Source organism: Stegodyphus dumicola, chromosome 6, assembly GCF_044657685.1.
Source record: "Stegodyphus dumicola isolate Sdum_Otavi_A_Nest chromosome 6, ASM4465768v1".
NCBI classification, from domain to species: Eukaryota; Metazoa; Arthropoda; class Arachnida; order Araneae; family Eresidae; genus Stegodyphus; species Stegodyphus dumicola.
This window is the reverse complement of record NC_140773.1, coordinates 102,433,434-102,450,495: the sequence shown is the minus strand read 5'-3', so window position 1 is coordinate 102,450,495 and position 17,062 is coordinate 102,433,434. Positions and strand designations below refer to the sequence as shown.

The following is a 17,062-nucleotide window of genomic DNA, read 5'->3' as shown; positions in this document are numbered from 1 at the left end:
TGTCAGCACTATCCTTATCTTCAGGGCAGATGTTTTTATTTTATTTGGCTTATAATTCCTTACTAAGTGTAGTATTTCATCTCAATATGATTTAAATCAAGTTCCTCGTCATTATAATTCGCTTCCGATAGTGAAGAAAGTGACCCAGAGGTTATTGAAAACGAAAACATTTCGATTGACAAATTAGTCGGTATTCTCAACACAGCAATTATGGGACTTGAACAGCGGAACTTTGTAACTAAACAAGAAATTATGTCTGTTTAATAGAATTAAAGAGAAAGTATTATCACATGAAACGAAGCAACTTACATTGAAAGAAATGTTTAATAAAGTAAACAAATAAATATTAAGCTTTTTCTTTTTGTAAATTTTGATACCCTTTAGATCATAATTGTTCTTTATTTCATAAATTACGGTTTCATATTTTTAATTTTGTAATTTCTGCATGCCATCTTGCCAGATTTAAACTGATGATCTATAATCCGAAAAAATCGATAATCCGGAATCGTCGAAGTCCCGACGAGTCCGGATTAACGACTTTTGACTGTATATTGCTTGTTTCGTGGTTTAGATGGTAAAATGACCAAATGTGGTAAGATTAATTTGAATTTTCTCTACGATTTGGAAGGAAAAGGGAAAAGAGCATTACTTGACTGGTGTGTAAATGAAGGTTTACTTAGTAGCCATTATTATGTGTCCAGTTTGTAGGAAGGAAATGCGTATGGTTGAATGTCGTTACGAAGGATATTTTTTACTCTTATTTTGTGAATTTATTTGGTGACACCAGTATACAGATTCTAGTTCAGATAATTTTATGAAGTTTTTGGATGCTATTAAGGAATTTTCTTTAACTGAAGAGGTGCGAATTCGTAAATAAGGTAAGCGGATATTTCCTTTGTGTAGTGCAAAGGTGAATTTCCCTTTTTATGTTATTTCATTGTTTGATTTAAAATGTAGTTTATTGAGATTATATATATTTTGTTGGCTGTTCTTTTGACTTCTGAAGTGCATATAGTTCGATGCATACATGAACAAACTCAAGGGAGTGCGCAAAGCCTAGTTTGTGCAATTCTCCGATTTTTTTTAAGTGAAAATAGGTCGATGTGTACATGGATACAGAGTTTGTACAATTATCTGTCTTTTCATTTTGGCTTTGTGTAGTGGTGATTTAGCCCAGTTTGTGTAATTCTCTGATGTTTTTTAAGTGAAAGTAGGTCGATGTGTACATGGGTAAAGCCAAGGGAGTGCAATATGCCATTTTTGGGTAATTGTGGGATGTTTTTTTAAGTGATAATAGGTCCATGTATACATGGATGCCCAGTTTGTGCAATTCTTCGTCTTGTTATATTGGCGATTTCTGCACCAAAAATAGCAAGCCAAAATAACAAGTCAAAGAACTGCACAAACTCGGTATCCATGCATCGCCAAGTTTCACAAAGGGGTACCCTTAAATATACTTTTACCGAAGTTATTTCATTTCAAAATAAATCATCTAATTTTGCTCAAGATTTTGAAAGAGAAACTTTGGTTCACTCTCCAAGCCTGTTGAAATATCGCCAAGAAAATAATTCTGGTATTGAAATTTGCTATTTCAAATCAGTTTTAACAGGGTTCTTACGCATTTCTGGACAAGGAAATTAAGTACTTTTAAGAACTATTAATGAAAAAAATTAAGGACCTATGAGCAAATGGGAACTGAATAAATTCAATTAAAATATTATATCTATGCCTGAATGTGAGTAGCTTGCATTATTATTAAACATAACTTAATTAACATAATTATTAATATTTTGAGAATAAAAATTTTTTTATGAAATTTATCAAGAAGCATTAAATATTTTACACTCATAATAACTGGACATATCTGAAAGAAGATAAGTGACATTTTAGTTACATTTTACTAACAGTTAGCTTTTTTTTTTTTTTTTTATGTCTCCTTTTGTCACACACTTGCTCAGTCTAGAGGTTTAGTAAGTAGATTTTATGTCAAGCAACATAGGTTAAAATGAGCATTAAAATCATAATCAGCATGATTCATAACAAAAGACTGGCTGTTGTCACCGCTCCTGCTTGCCTATATTAAGCCCTGCTAATCAGAACAAACCTGAAAGGCCTGATATAGGCACAGTTGGCAAGTTTTGAAAGTTAGCTGACCACTGTCTGATGCTGTTAGTGTCATAGCTTTGTGTAGAGTTCCAGGGGTTGTAACTCAGTTAATATAATTTAAGGTTCTATTAGGCCACTAAAGCATTAGCGTTGATAAGTTATTTTGCATTAAGTCTAACTAGATGCAAAGAATAAGTTTCACATGAATTTTCATATTTTTGTGTTTTACTTTGTGACCACGGTAAAGATTTAACACGTTGAGCCGGCGCCGAATTTGTTGTCCTTTCTGTTCAGCCAGCAGCAATCAGCCGGTGGCAATATTCCGATCAAGCGGTGCAATACAGTCAAAAGTCGTTAATTCGAACACCCATAATCAGGAATGATCTATAATCCGGACCTCAAAGCTAAAATCTTTCTGCGCATGCGCCGCGTTGACGCATGCTCATATGCGTTTTACGCGTGCGCGCGACATATACGACTGCACATATGCAACTGCGCAAGCGCAGAATACGTTTTCGCGTGCGCGTTTAATGTATAATGGACGGTATAAGCTAAAATTATCTAATTATCTATTTCAGTTAATGTTGATGATTGCGTTGTTCCTTAATCTTCGAACTGGATCCGGCTTATTATTTTTTGCAGACTGTTAGAGCAATTTTATGAAAAGTAAGCTTGAAATTTCGATTATGTCAAAAAGAGTTTCCGATTCTGAAGCTGCCAAAGGATCTACAAAGCGAAAGTATGTTTCGATGTCCATCAAACAGAAAACGAATTGCTATAAAAAATGGATAAAGGTATATCCTTTGTTTATCTAACCGTTCCGAAATCTGTTTTAAATTTCACGCTGCTCTGCAAGGTGGGGGGGGGACGTCGTGGCGCACAATGAACTCGAAGTTGATCTGTCAGCACTATCGTTATCTTCAGGGCAGATGTTTTTATTTTATTCGGCTTATAATTCCTTACTAAATGTAGTATTTAATCTTGATGTACTCCGTCTTTGATATGATTTAAATCAAATTCCTCGTCATTATAAATATCACGAATACAAATCAAATAGTTTTCTGGTTGCAATTTTCTAATTTCGGCTATGCGTAAGGTACGCATGCGCGCGTTGAAAGAAATGTTTAATAAAGTAAACAAATAAATATTAAGCTTCTTTTTTGTAAATTTTGATACCCTGTAGATCATAATTGCTCATTATTTTATAAATTACAGTTTCATATTTTTAATTTTATAATTTCTGCATGCCATCTTACCAGATTTAAACTGATGATCGATAATCCGGAATCGCCGAAGTCTCGACGAGTCCGGATTAAAGACTTTTGACTGTATTGCCGACTTAAATTATTCATAAATTATACAAAAAGGAAGGAGACGCACATAAAGTCTGAAAGTATTGTTTGGAATGTTATGATGACAATTCAAAACCATTTGGATGCAAGATAGCCAAAAATGTAACCAAAACAGTTGTTTCATATTGTAATATGTGTAAAGCTAAGCCGTATTTTTGTTTAGAATGTTTCAATAAATTTCATTAAAACTACTTTTGATCACATTTCATTGAGACTATACTTATTTTTTAACTTTAATACTGTCGGTCCGGCGGACTGACGCCAGCCAAACAAAAATTGCAGAATAATATTTGTTAAAAAACCCTATTAATATCACAATCTCATAAAATTTCACAGTTTAAAATATATGCAATTTATGACATTGATTTCTAAACAATATTAGGATAATTACACATTAAAATCTACAAAACATAAAACTCAACAAAATAATTATGCGTCTTTTTAATTTGAAGGCCTGCCCAGACATTTTGGCTAATTTATATCGATTTCCTTCTCCTTAAACATGTTTTCTAACAATCAGAAATTTGTCTCAATATGCAAAATAATGTTCTCATTAGTTTCTGCATGTTTTATCTCCCAACTGCCAACCTCTCCACAATGTACTACCTATGAGGGCTTACTTGAGCTGGTAAAAGTTAAATAGTCCAACAACCCCCCCCCCCCGACAGACGTGAAACAAATTATCACTATGTCTGAAAGTAATTATAAATCAGATAATAAATTTAAATAAAAGTTTAAATAAGCTTCTTATTCAAAAAGAACTTGGAACATATAGGCCTGTTCTTATGCAAACAAAATCATTTACAGTTTGTGGTGATATAATTAAACAAGAAGAGTCAAATTCAAACTAAAAATATGGACTAGTGGTCAAAGACTATACAATTTAATTTCAATTTAATCTGGTTCAGTAACTCTATTGTCATAATAAACTCAAATGTCAGCAGCAGTAATGGAAAGACTAATAATTACAAATTATCAGAGCTGACACAACTAATGTAAAGAGCAAGTGGAGGTCAGAAACACACTTGTCTTACACTCCAGAAACTTTCATTTTATCACATTTTCTGGAATCTTTTAGAATCGAAGGTCTATAATTTGCCTTAAAATCTTTCTAAACTTTCCAAGCTTCAATGTCTAAAATCCTAAAGAAAAATTACCCCTACCAATTCTGTAACAGCAAAAAGCCAGAAATGTTTTTTTTTTTTTTTTTTTTAAATCGGAAGAAAAAAGTGTGAAATCAATTTTATAGAGAAAACTGATGCATTTTCTGAGAATTCTGATCATTCTGAGAAATGGGAAAAATTCTTACCATGAAAAAATTAAAAAGACATTTTTAATTAATTACATAGCTATTTTGCTTTTGCTAAAAACTGTTTTGTAAACTGTGCTTTATAGCATTATTCCTTGCTTATTTTTCACATTCAAAAAATTGTACAATATATGGCCAAAATGGAACTTTATAATATGACAAAGAAAAATAAAATACTTTATTTTAATATTATTTCTTAAATATAATTCCAATATATTACCATTATTTTAATGAAATTTAACAAAAAATCGTCAAAAAATTCTTAGATCTCATAATTAAAAATTTTTTATAAAAACCAATCTTAAAATCGCCAAAATGTTGATAATCGCCAAATTTAGAACCGTTTAATAAAAGAATTCACATCCCCAAAAGTGGAAAGTTCTTTAAGAGCTCTTCATTACAAAAAATGAAATAATTTTGAAATGCTTATGTTTCACTTCTCGTTCAGAAACTCAAGTATCCCACCATTATTTGTATTACAAATAGGAAAAAATATTCAACCCATTCAAAAAATAGCCATATTTGTCAGTGAATCGCCAAAAATATTCTTGCAAAATGCTAATTCACACTCAAAATAACAGTCATAAAAGCAGACAGAAATTTCAGATGATTAAAATTAAGGACCTTCTGCCACTTTTGGCCAAAATTAAGAACTTTTAAGGACCAAAAATCGATTCCAAAAAACTTAAGGACTTTTAAGGACTCTTAAGGACCGTACGAACCCTGTTTAAATATGAGAGAATTTTTCTGAGCAGGTTTCAGGAATTTAGAAATAATAAAGTAATGTTAGCTTTTGTTAAAAAAAAAAAAAAAAAAAAAAAACTCTTAATACTATTGTAACATAATAAATTTTTCTCCCTTTAATATTAACATTGGCAGTTTTGGAAGCCACTTGCTGGATTTAAAAAACAAAGAATTATGGAGATTGAAATGTGAACATCTTAATGCTGATACAGAAAAGATTGGAGAAAACAAGCATAAGCTTAGTTCGCAGCACAAGTGGTCTGCTTTGAAAGATCTAGAGAAGAAAGATACATTGATTTTTTACACATGGAATAGCATTCATGAATCATATAGTAATCAGTTGGGAAAAAAACAGCGTTTGCTGTTCTTTCCTTATTCAGGTCTACATATTCGTGTGAATAGTAATTATTTTTAAGCATAAACCTTATTTAGAGTAAATTTCTTATTCATGAGAACTTATAATAATGCTTAAAAGTAAAAACAGCAGCATACAAACCTGAGTTACAGTAACTTTCCAAGGAGATACAAGGCCATTGTTCACATTAGTGTTTGTTCATCATTATCATAATTTATGGTTTTGGATATCTTATATATTTATTTCAACAAATAGCATCATTATTAAGAGTAATATCAAGTTTTATTCGACATACCTATCTAGTTTAACTAAGACTTAAAAACTAAAGTAAGCTAATTTTAGGCAGTGTTGTGGAGTGAAAAAAGATGTAGTGTTGAGAATTCAGAGAGTTATATTGAGATTGTTTGGACATATACAGAGAATAAACAAAAGAAGATACACGAAATAAAAATACAAGACAAGTGTAGATGGGAAAAGTTGGAAGAGGGTCGACCTCAACAAACGTATGTTGTTCAGATTTAGGACGTTCTTAGTAAAAGCCAGTATAAGAGTACCCTAATTAAACGAATAATAATCAACTTACCTATATAATTTAAGTTTTAAAAAGGTTTCTCTCAGAAGAGATTTCAATCGTTGAACATATATTAACATGTATCTTAAATCCATGTTCAGTTCAAAAGTAATATACATAGGGTATCTAGTGGTCTTTAAAAAATATTCCAGCTTAAAATGCATATATATATGCATCACCCATTTCCTACGAGCATTCCCCAGCGATGCATGGGTGGAACGCTCAGCTCTGAGAAATGTTAATAGAGAATTCATATGCGAGACAACCATCTGGAAAGGGTTAAATGATAAATTTGAACTGTTTAATGAAAACATTAAACACTATACATTTCTGTTGTGCTCCTCATGTATAGAGTGATCTGTTTTTGGTTTAAAAAAAATCAGAAAATTGCACAAACTCGGCACTTATGCACCAATGAGTATGGGTTATTAGATTTAAATCATTACCCAGCATCAAAATACTAATTTGGCATGGTCCTCATCTAAACTGTCAATTTTGTATTTTTATCATTTCATCCTTCGTCCTCCGCCTCAAAGAGAAATAACTTCACCTTTTTATTTTTTGAACATTTATTGCTCAAACACAAAACTAATACTAAAACAATCTAATAACTAAAATACATATGTATATATATTAAGTAATACAAGTTAATTTCGTTTTTATTAATGGCTCCCACGAGCCTTCCCTATGACCTCTCTGTCGGTCTCCCTCTTGGAAACTAAACGCTCCTCGGATTGAGAGCCAGCACCCTCTATACATCTCGTTGGTTGGCGTCACCCATACATCACAATCGTACTTCTAAGTTTTCAAAACTCTTTCAAGTTTGGAAAAAATTCCAGTCTTAACTTTGTATTCAAATGTTAGTTAAAAAAAAAAAAAAAATGATAGGCCTACTGATTTAAGAATTAATTCCTAACAATTCAAGATACAGAATACAAAATCATATATTTAAAGTGGGTTTTTCAACATGACCCTGACAAATGGTAGAGAAAATCATCATATCATATTATTCAACCATAAAGTAACATGCATGAAGATTAACACTTTTTAGTCCAAAGAGGCAATTTGCCTTGAAAGACTATTATTTTCGTTTTGGCATTTTGCGTTGAAAACTTTTCAAAAACAACAGTACCTAGAGCCATCCAATTTTGAATGATGTAATCCTACAGTGAATATGGGCATCTGGAAGACGAAATTTAAAATTTAGATTTTGTTTTATCATCTATTTCATATTTTGTAACACTTTTAACGAATTTTTGATTAACAAACTCAAGGATTTCAAAGCGAGCAAAGGCAACGTTATTCCGGAAAAAAAAAATTTATCTCCAGCGCACGAGACTGTGTATTGGAAATTCTAAAGATATGCTCAATTTAAAATTATTTTGCAATATTGCAATTGAATTGAATTTTATGGTTTAAGTGCGAAGAACATGATATTTAATAAATAAAGGTAACACGCAAAATGTTAAAAAAAAAGCACCTTTGGACGTAATTTAAGATCTGAAACCTTTCAGATTTTCTTTTTATTTTTTTTAATGAATTTCTCCTTTTTTTTAAATTGGATTACTCATACCCAAGACTTGCAACAAATATTTCCTGCAGATGAAATTATAGCATTTTTAAAATTAATCAAATGTAGCATGCATTTGTTCCTTGGATGGCAATTTCTATTTCAACACATAGCTTGCAGGGCTGCTGCTGGACATTTTACCATTTAGTGCAATTTCTATGAGCTGTAAATTCTGCTGGATTAAGAAGTGCCTTCTCTAAATTCTAAACTATTTTCCCATCCATAAATTGTTCCACTCCTACATTCTGTCGCTTGGTGTGACTGCACTGGCTGTGGCACCTACCTTGCATAACTGTGCCTTTTTTTTTTTTTTTTTTAAATATACTAGAAGGCATGCAAAAGAATATCCCACAAATGATGAGGTGACAATTTCTTTTTTTCTAGGCTGTGAAATTATCTCGGCAAAAGTCAAATTCATAATAACTTGACTTAATAGTAATAATACGAGGGCCATCCAGGAAGTAGATTACGTTTCCGTCTGTGTCCGCTAGGGGCGGGGCTAGCACGGCCATCTTGGGGTCAGAGCGTTGCGCAGCTCAGTCTGCATCTAGCCGTGCTAGTGAGAGGTTCGTGCTGTGCTCCGTTCAGATACTGTGACGGTTTGAAATGTCTGCGTTAATTGAAAATCCCGCGAGCTGCGAGGTGCGCTCAGTAATAAGGTTTCTGACTGCAAAAAACTGTAAACCGATAGAAATCTATCGGCAGCTTCGTGAAGTGTATGGGGACAACATTATCACTGAAGGTGGAGTGCGTCAGTGGGTCATAAGATTTCAAAATGGCCGAACCAATGTTCACGACGAAGATCGAAGTGGGAGACCCAGCATAGTGACCGCCGAACTTCTCGAAAAAGTCGATGCTAAAGTCCGTGAAAATCGAAATTTCACAATAAACGGAACTTTCTTTGAGTTTTCCACAAATTTCGCGAAGTTTGTTGCACGAAATCATCAGCGAAAAGCTTGGTTACCACAAGTTTTGTGCAAGATAGATTCCAAAAATCTTGACAGAGGACCACAAAAATCAGCGAATGGCTGCAGCGTTGAACTTTTTGGACGCTTACCATAAGGATGGTGACTCTTTACTCGATCGCATCGTTACTGGTGACGAAACATGGGTGAAACATGTGAACTGTGAAACGAAATTGCAATCAATGCAGTGGGGGCACACAAGTTCTCCCCAAAAACCCAAGAAATGCATGCAAACAATGTCGGCAAGGAAGATGATGGCGACTGTTTTTTGGGACAGAAAAGGTGTAATTTTGGTGGACTTCCTGGAAAGAGGCACTACAATAAACTCTCAAAGGTATTGCCAAACTCTCCAAAAACTCAGAAGAGCAATTCAAAACAAGCGCAGAGGAATGTTGAGCTCTAAGATCTTGTTGATTCACGACAACGCCCGGCCCCACACGGCAAATGTCACTTGTAAAGTTCTTGAATCTTTTAAGTGGGAGTTGTTTCCTCATCCGCCGTACAGTCCCGACCTGGCACCGAGCGACTTCCACCTATTCCCAGCAATGAAGAAGTGGCTGGCTATGCAGCGTTTTGATGACGACGCACAGCTGCAAGAAGAGGTAACGAAGTGGTTGAAGGCGCAGGCGGCCGAATTTTTCGACGAAGGAATTTCCAAGCTCGTACATCGCTACGATAAATGCCTTAATTTGTATGGTGACTATGTAGAAAAGTAGTATTTGAGTGTGGCTTTCATCTGTATATAATAAAATTTGTTTCCTATACTTTGTTTATTTTTTTATTCCAAAACATAATCTACTTTCTGGATAGCCCTCGTAATAATTACTATTTCTGGTGATTAAAGATTGAGTGATAATATAATTTTTTATCTAGAAATTATATGAAATCTTGTTCTTGAATTTTGCTGCTTTAAATCTTTTCCAGATTTGTTCTTCCTTGCAACAAAATTATATTTTCTGGCATATTATAAAAAGAATTCCACACATTTTTTAAAATTCAACATTTTAATTGATATTTCGAAAATTGTTTGCTTCTATGCAGTCGCTCTCACGGAGCACAATAGCACACACTTACTCACACATTCCCTCCTAGAGCAGTGGTTGGCAAACTCATCAGTCAATACAGCCAATTATCAGCAGTTGAATGACTGAAATCTCTGTTGACAGCAACATTTTTAAAATGTAAATTATATAGGTAGGTTAATTATTATTAATTTAATTAAGGTACTCTTCAGCTGGCTTTTACTGAGAACATCTAAATCTGAAAAACATACATTTGTTGAGGTTGACCTTCTTCCAACTATCCTATCTACACTTGTCTTGTATTTTTATCTTGTGTATTCTTTTGTTTATTCTCTCTATATGTCCAAAGAATCTTAATATAACTTTTTGAATTCTCAACATGACATCTTTCTTCACTCCACAACACTGCCTAAAATTAACTTAATACTTCAATTTTTAAGTCTTAGTTAAACTATATAGGTACGTCTAATAAAACTTGATATTACACTTCATAATGATGCTATTTGTTGATAAAATAAAAATGAATGGTATTAAAATCTTACATCATGATAATGACAAACACTAACGTGAAAATTATCCTCGCATCTCCTTGGAAAGTTTGTGTAACTCAGGTTTCTTTTGTTGTTTTTCAGCTTCAGTTCACATTCTGCCTATCTTTGGTATTTCATTCTTCAGCTGTTGCTGGGGAAGAGAGAAAGTGTAATGTAAAGAGAGTTTGGCTCTTTAACTCTCCATGTGATATAAACATTCATGTTTATGATATATCTTCAAATTCTTTTTAGCTGAAAGGGGCAATTTGCCCAGAAGGGCTAATATTTTTGTTTTGACAATTTGCATTGATTCACTATAAACGACAAATTACTTTTTAAATTGTTGCCACCAAATATTAGAGCCCTGTATTATATTTAAAGAAACTAAATAATGAAGTATCTGCATAAATGTATGTACGTTTCTTACACTGTGATAAAACAACAGTATCTTGAGCCAACAAGTTTTGAATAATGAACATCTCTACCCAAAAATGGACACCTGGAAGCCCAGATTTAGAATCTGGAATCCGTTAAGCATTTATGAGTTTTTTACTAAGAAGCTCAATCATTTCAAAGCAAACAATGGCAACACTGTATGGAAAAAAAAACATTTTTATCTCCAGCACGCAAGATTCCGTATCAGAAATTCTAAATATAAGCTCTTTTAAATATTTTGCAATATTGCTGTTGAACTGAATTTTATGGTTTAAATGAGAAGAACATGATATTTAATAAATAAAGGTAACACACAAAATGTTAAAAAAAAGTCTGGGCATAATATAAAATTTGAAAGCTTTCAGATTTCTTTTTTTATTTTATTTTATTTTCTATCCTCTATTAAATAGGGTCTTTTAGGCTGTGTTCAGACGGTGGTGTAAAGGGCATAGAGGCGTAGTCATAAGGGCATAAAATACGGGAATTCCGTTCACACTTGCGAGAATGGCATGTAAGCCATGGCCAATGAGAGAAGCTAAATTTGCGCATGCGTGGATGTGTCTACAACTTTCCCGCGCTGTTCTCCTGCTCGAATGATTTCCCGCGTTCGCTCTGCTTGTTTTGTGACAACGAAATCTTCTGTATAACGCCGCTTCGTTTCAGCTTCGCTCTGATTGGTCGACGCTTATCCCAAACTCGACATAAAGTTGAAAGCTTTGAACCCTATGCCATGAGCCCTAAACCAGACGTTGCACAGATTGGTTGCCTTGGCAACACAGCTCGGCTTTAACCACTTATGCCCTTTAAGCCCCCGTCTGGACGAAGCTTTAGGGTTTACTATGTGGGGCTCTGTTACACTCTGTATTGCTTTCAGATATATTTCACATATTTCCCTTTTTACTTAGGAATTGACTCTAGTTTATCACGGCGAGAAGACGTTATTTTATCACATGAAGAATATATTCACATCACTTTAGTATAAATTTTGTGGATAATGAGTCTGGCTGTCATATAAATACGATAGAGATTACGTGACAGCATGTTAAAGCTAAATTGCCTACTTATAATCGGAAATGCCATTTTGTGTTTTATTTTGCAGTTTATACATTTTTCCATCATTGTTCTGAAACGGGAGAAGATGTTTTTAACAAATTTGTAGTGAAATTGTTTTGGTGATGTTTGAAATCAGTATTTCTGCTGTTCAAAGAAGCACTCATTCATGATAAGTGCATTTTATTTTATTCTTGGGTAAAAGTATATTTTAGGGTACCCCTTGGCGAAACTTGGCGATTTTTGGCGGTACATGGATACCGAGTTTGTACAATTCTTTGACTTATTTTGGCCTGCGTAGCGGTGATTTTTGGCACAAAAATTGCCGCTGCTCAACCCAAAAGAACAAGTCAATAAATTGCACAAACTCGGTATCCATGTACACATCGACCTATTTTTAAAAAAATCCCTGAATTGCATAAAAATGGCATTGTGCACTCCCTTTACTTTATCCATGTACACATCAACCTATTTTCATTTAAAAAACATCAGAGAATTGTACAAACTATGCTTCACGCACTCCCTTGAGTTTGTCCATGTACATATTGATATATTTACACTTAAAAAGTCAAAGGAACACCCAATTCTACAGCAGAGGCCAACAAAAAATACATAATCTCAATAAACTACATTTTAAACCAAACAATAAAATAACACAAAAAAGGAAAAACCTGTTATGTATTTTAGCACTAAACAAAGCAAATATCTCCTTACCTTATTTAGAAATTCGTTCGTCTTCAGTCTGTAGCACACAAAATTCCTTCACAGCATCCAAAAACTTCCTAAAATTATCTGAACTACATTCCGTATAGTGTTGCCACAGAAATTCACAAAAATAAGAGTCAAAAATATACTACGTAGTTCTGAACTATGGCTACTAAGTAAACCTTCATTTACACACCAGTCAATTAATGCACTTTTCCCCTTTTGTTCCAAATCGTACAGAAACATCAAATTAATCCTACTACATTCAGCCATTGTACCGTCTAAGCAATGAAGCAAGCAATGTACTTCCTAAGCAACACACACCATGAAAGCCCTTGCAAAACATCCCACGATTCAAAATTTCTCAGAATAAGGCAAACAGTTACGTAATTATAGGGTTTCTATAACATTCAGCTACTCAAGTTACCATTAATGATACAACAACTTGGCAATAAACGAAACAACTTGGCGATAAATGAAACAACAACTTTGCGATAATACAAGGGCTACATTAAAGTCAACTCTAACCTTATTCTTGTTTTTATTTTGTAGAATGTTATGTACATTGTTTTTTTAGTATGAATTTCTGTCGTTATTGTTGTTTTTTTTTTAATTGTTTGAAATTTATTTTAGTTTATTTTGTTGATTAGTGCACAATGGCTAGATTGTGCAATTCGTAGATCTTTTTTTAAATCTAAACAGAATGCTGTGTACATAATATTCTTGAAATTTATTCTTAAAGCAAGGTGTGCGTAGTTCGTAGATTTCTTTGCTGCCTAGATTGTGCAATTCGTAGATATTTTTTTTTAGATTTAAACAGAATGCTGTGTACATGGTATTCTTTGAAATTTATTGTTGTTATGTTAATTTAATTAAGCTAAATGTGTGTAGTTCACAGATTCTTTCGCTGCATAGATTGTGCAATTCCGTGATGTTTTCTGAAGTTAAAACATATAGCTGTGTACATGGATTTTTGTCAAATATTTTTATTAGAAACTTTACGTTTTTTCTATCTAAATTTTTTGTTTCAGATTTTTAGCTTAAATTGTGTCTTCAAAACATGTTTTTGGAGGCATTTTAGGCTTAAATTTTGAAATGTAGACAAAAAATTTACATAGTAATATGGCATCGTGGAGTTTCTCGTCAAAAATATTTGGTGAGAAATTTGTCAAGTGACGGCGGTAAAACATTATGGTGACAATAAAACAGGTGATAAAGTAGAATAAATTTCAGAGTCAGATATTTGCATTAGTGTGAATTCAACATTTAATTCAGCTATCAGAGATAACCCACAAATTCACACATTTGAGAAACATTTGATGGGTAAGAGCTAAGATTTCAGTTGGTTAAAAAAAACAAAAAAAGCCTCATAAAATTGTTACACTGCATTAGTTTTAATGAAGTGTACAGTTTCCTGGCTCTGTTTTCTTAGAATAAAATCTATATGTTCTTTATACCTAGTGAATGTATAAAAAACTAGCGAACTAGCGAATTTAAACTGACTTTATAGATAAAATACAACTAATTATTCTTTAAAAATAAAAGATAAAAAACCAAATTATAGCTTAAATTTTTTTGCGACTGCATTGTATATGAGCTCTTCATATTTTCAGAAAGTTTTTATTCTTTTGATTTTTTTGCTGAATTGATTTGCCGAACTGATTTTTTTGCAAGTGTATTCAGCTTCTTCAAATTAATCAATAATGGCATCAGAAAAATATGAAAATAACAAGGCTTCTTTTTTTTTTAAGATAATACAAAAAATTCTACATTTGAAGTAAATGATCAAGACTTACTTCACTTATTAGAATCAGTTTCTATGATAATAAAATGACTTACTCAAGCGATTAAAATCAGAAGATTAAAAAAAAATAGCTTTAGCTTCAAAATACGGTATGTACTTAGGAATTTTATAATACTCTAACACTCCGATATAAACACAAGTTAACACTATAATCTTAATTTTATACGCATATTGTTTACATTACACAAAGACCACTAAACTTAAATTTTTAATGAAAGTGAAAGTGCATCATAAAATTTTCAGGAGCATGCATTAGCCAACAATGCATTAGAATTTTAGACACCGTCCTAAAGATATCAAAGAATTAAATTTAGAAATTAGAGAAAATCCCAGTTTAAATCCGTTGTAAGACAAAGAAGTTAAATTATATGGAACTTCTTTACAAAAGAAAAAATAAATAGGTCTAATTTCACATCATATAAATATTAAAAATGAATGCCGTTTCTCGAATAACGGTAATAAGTAACATATATATCCATTTGGGTATCCAACATACACTCAGATAACAAAAAAATAGGTAAATTCGAAGGAAACATCACCCCTTCCCAAAAAAAGTGTCTACTTGTTTGACGTCGGACGGTTAGCGTATTTCCAAACCCTAAGGTTTCTTTAAAGGGTTCCTTACCAGCTCTACCAAATTCTAGCATTTCGGATGCTGGAAAGCGAAGAAGAAAGACGTATTTTCTGCTCTCTCCTAGCATTAGTACTGCACCCACTCCCTCACCATACAGCCAGCGCGGTAGCGCCGGTCAACGACCTCAGCGACCACAACCATCGCCGCGTTTCGCTTATCTCACTGCTGCCTTTCTCCTATAAGGATTTTATACGTTGTTAAAGTTACCCCCAAGCTTCATTTTAGACTAATGTCAGGAACCTTAGGCATCTCCAGCTACTGCATCTGTCTCGGGGTTCTCTCGGCTGAGAGTTAACCTCACCCAGGGCAGTGGTCAACGATTAATTTCTAATATCTCGTCCACTGATAGACATTAAGCTTTGTTCGAAATACCGAAATGAACATGGACAATACACAAGGAAACGGATCGATGATGACTAAGGGGTCTAGTCTGGACACCGGTCGAGATCGATATCGGAAAACCAGTCGGGATTCTCTTTCCACTCGACAGCAGAAGGGAGAGCGAGTCTGGCTAAGGCTCCTCTAAAGGAGCCTTAAGTCTGGCCCCTTCAAATTCCGTCGGCGGAAAGTGAATTTGAAATACCGTGCCGAAGTGACGTTTATTGAATAACAACCAGTCTATCTCACCTTTACATTGCTCCAGGCTCAGGGAAAGGTCGCCGCTTTTTCGGATGGCCCAAACTGTGGCTGTGTCTACCCGTACGACGTCGGACGTTTAGCTGAAACATGTTAAAAATGCTAAAAGTACGACTAGTTGCGCAGAGACACTTTCGTGATTTTTGCGCATTCCGACCAGTCGTAAGGAGATGTTTGTTTACATTTGTGTTGATTATCGGAAAGGAGGGCTGTGTGATCACCGAGGCAAGCGGCAGCACGATCGCTGCGCTCCGTAAAAAAGTGAAAATTTTTCCTTTCCTCTTGGTGATTATCAATTAAATTTCTTTGAAAAATGTTTATTTTTCTCCTACAAAACCTATATCATTCCAATGAATTTCGGCTCCGATGTTGACGAGAATAAAACAGCGGACAATGTAAGGATATACTCCAAAAGCCTGGAATTTTAAGATAAGTACTTTTCTTTCATCTAAACTAAATCAAATTTCTATAAATAAGTGCCTTTAAATCAATAAATCTTAATTTTTCATCAGTTTAAAGCATTAAAAAATACTTGAAATTGCCATTGCTTGTGGCTTCCTTTGTGTATCAACTCGAAACAGACGCCAGCGTTATCAGTTCACGTCTGTCAACACTTACAAAGCCCTTAAGGAATCCCGAGAGAGGCAAAATTTGGGGATGAGAGGGATAATTTGGGCATCGCGCTATTTCCCTCTCGGATCTTCTGGATTCTCTTTTCTTTCTAGATCGCTTGAATATAGTTTCGCCTTTAAATAATATTATACCTCACCGATGTTTTCTCATACTGTTCTTTGCTATCTGTTAAATGTCCATATGTAAGGGATGGTTTATTCTTCACCGCCTTAAATGAATTTTTAGAACTATGAGCTTATATAAATAACAGTGTGCCTCATTGTGTTATATTAACATTATTTAACTAGTAATAAATTATGATAGTAAAATAATTAATCTTGTAATAAATTATGATAGTTAAATTAATAAATACTGTTTAATTTGTGTTTTTAATACATATACTCAGTAATTTACACACATAAATATATATATATGTATGTATATATATATATATATATATTATTTATTTATTTTGGGTGTGTGCGGTTGTGGTCTTATATTGTATATGGTTCTATGTTGTTAGTCTGCTGCTGCATTTTAAAAAATGTATGAAAATGTTGAGAATGAAAGTAGTATAAGTTACTTTGGTTAAATTAATATATACTTTTGTTTGATGACCTTTGTTGATATCTTAGGATGCAAGCGTACATATTACTTTATAT

At 33.4% G+C, this 17,062-nt stretch overlaps 1 protein-coding gene across 2 annotated transcripts in view; it reads right to left on the bottom strand.

Moving 5' to 3' along the window:
* The window catches only part of Nup214 (nuclear pore complex protein Nup214), a 272,097-nt gene extending 257,378 nt beyond the window's left edge, over nt 1-14,719 (bottom strand). The window contains exon 1 of one of the 2 annotated variants that reach the window (XM_085818717.1): nt 14,511-14,719. The gene's annotated coding sequence lies outside the window, so the exon portion shown is untranslated. The remainder of the gene's footprint in view (nt 1-14,510) is intronic. The other variant, XM_085818716.1, reaches the window with a different exon arrangement.
* Between the last annotated feature and the right edge of the window lie 2,343 nt (nt 14,720-17,062).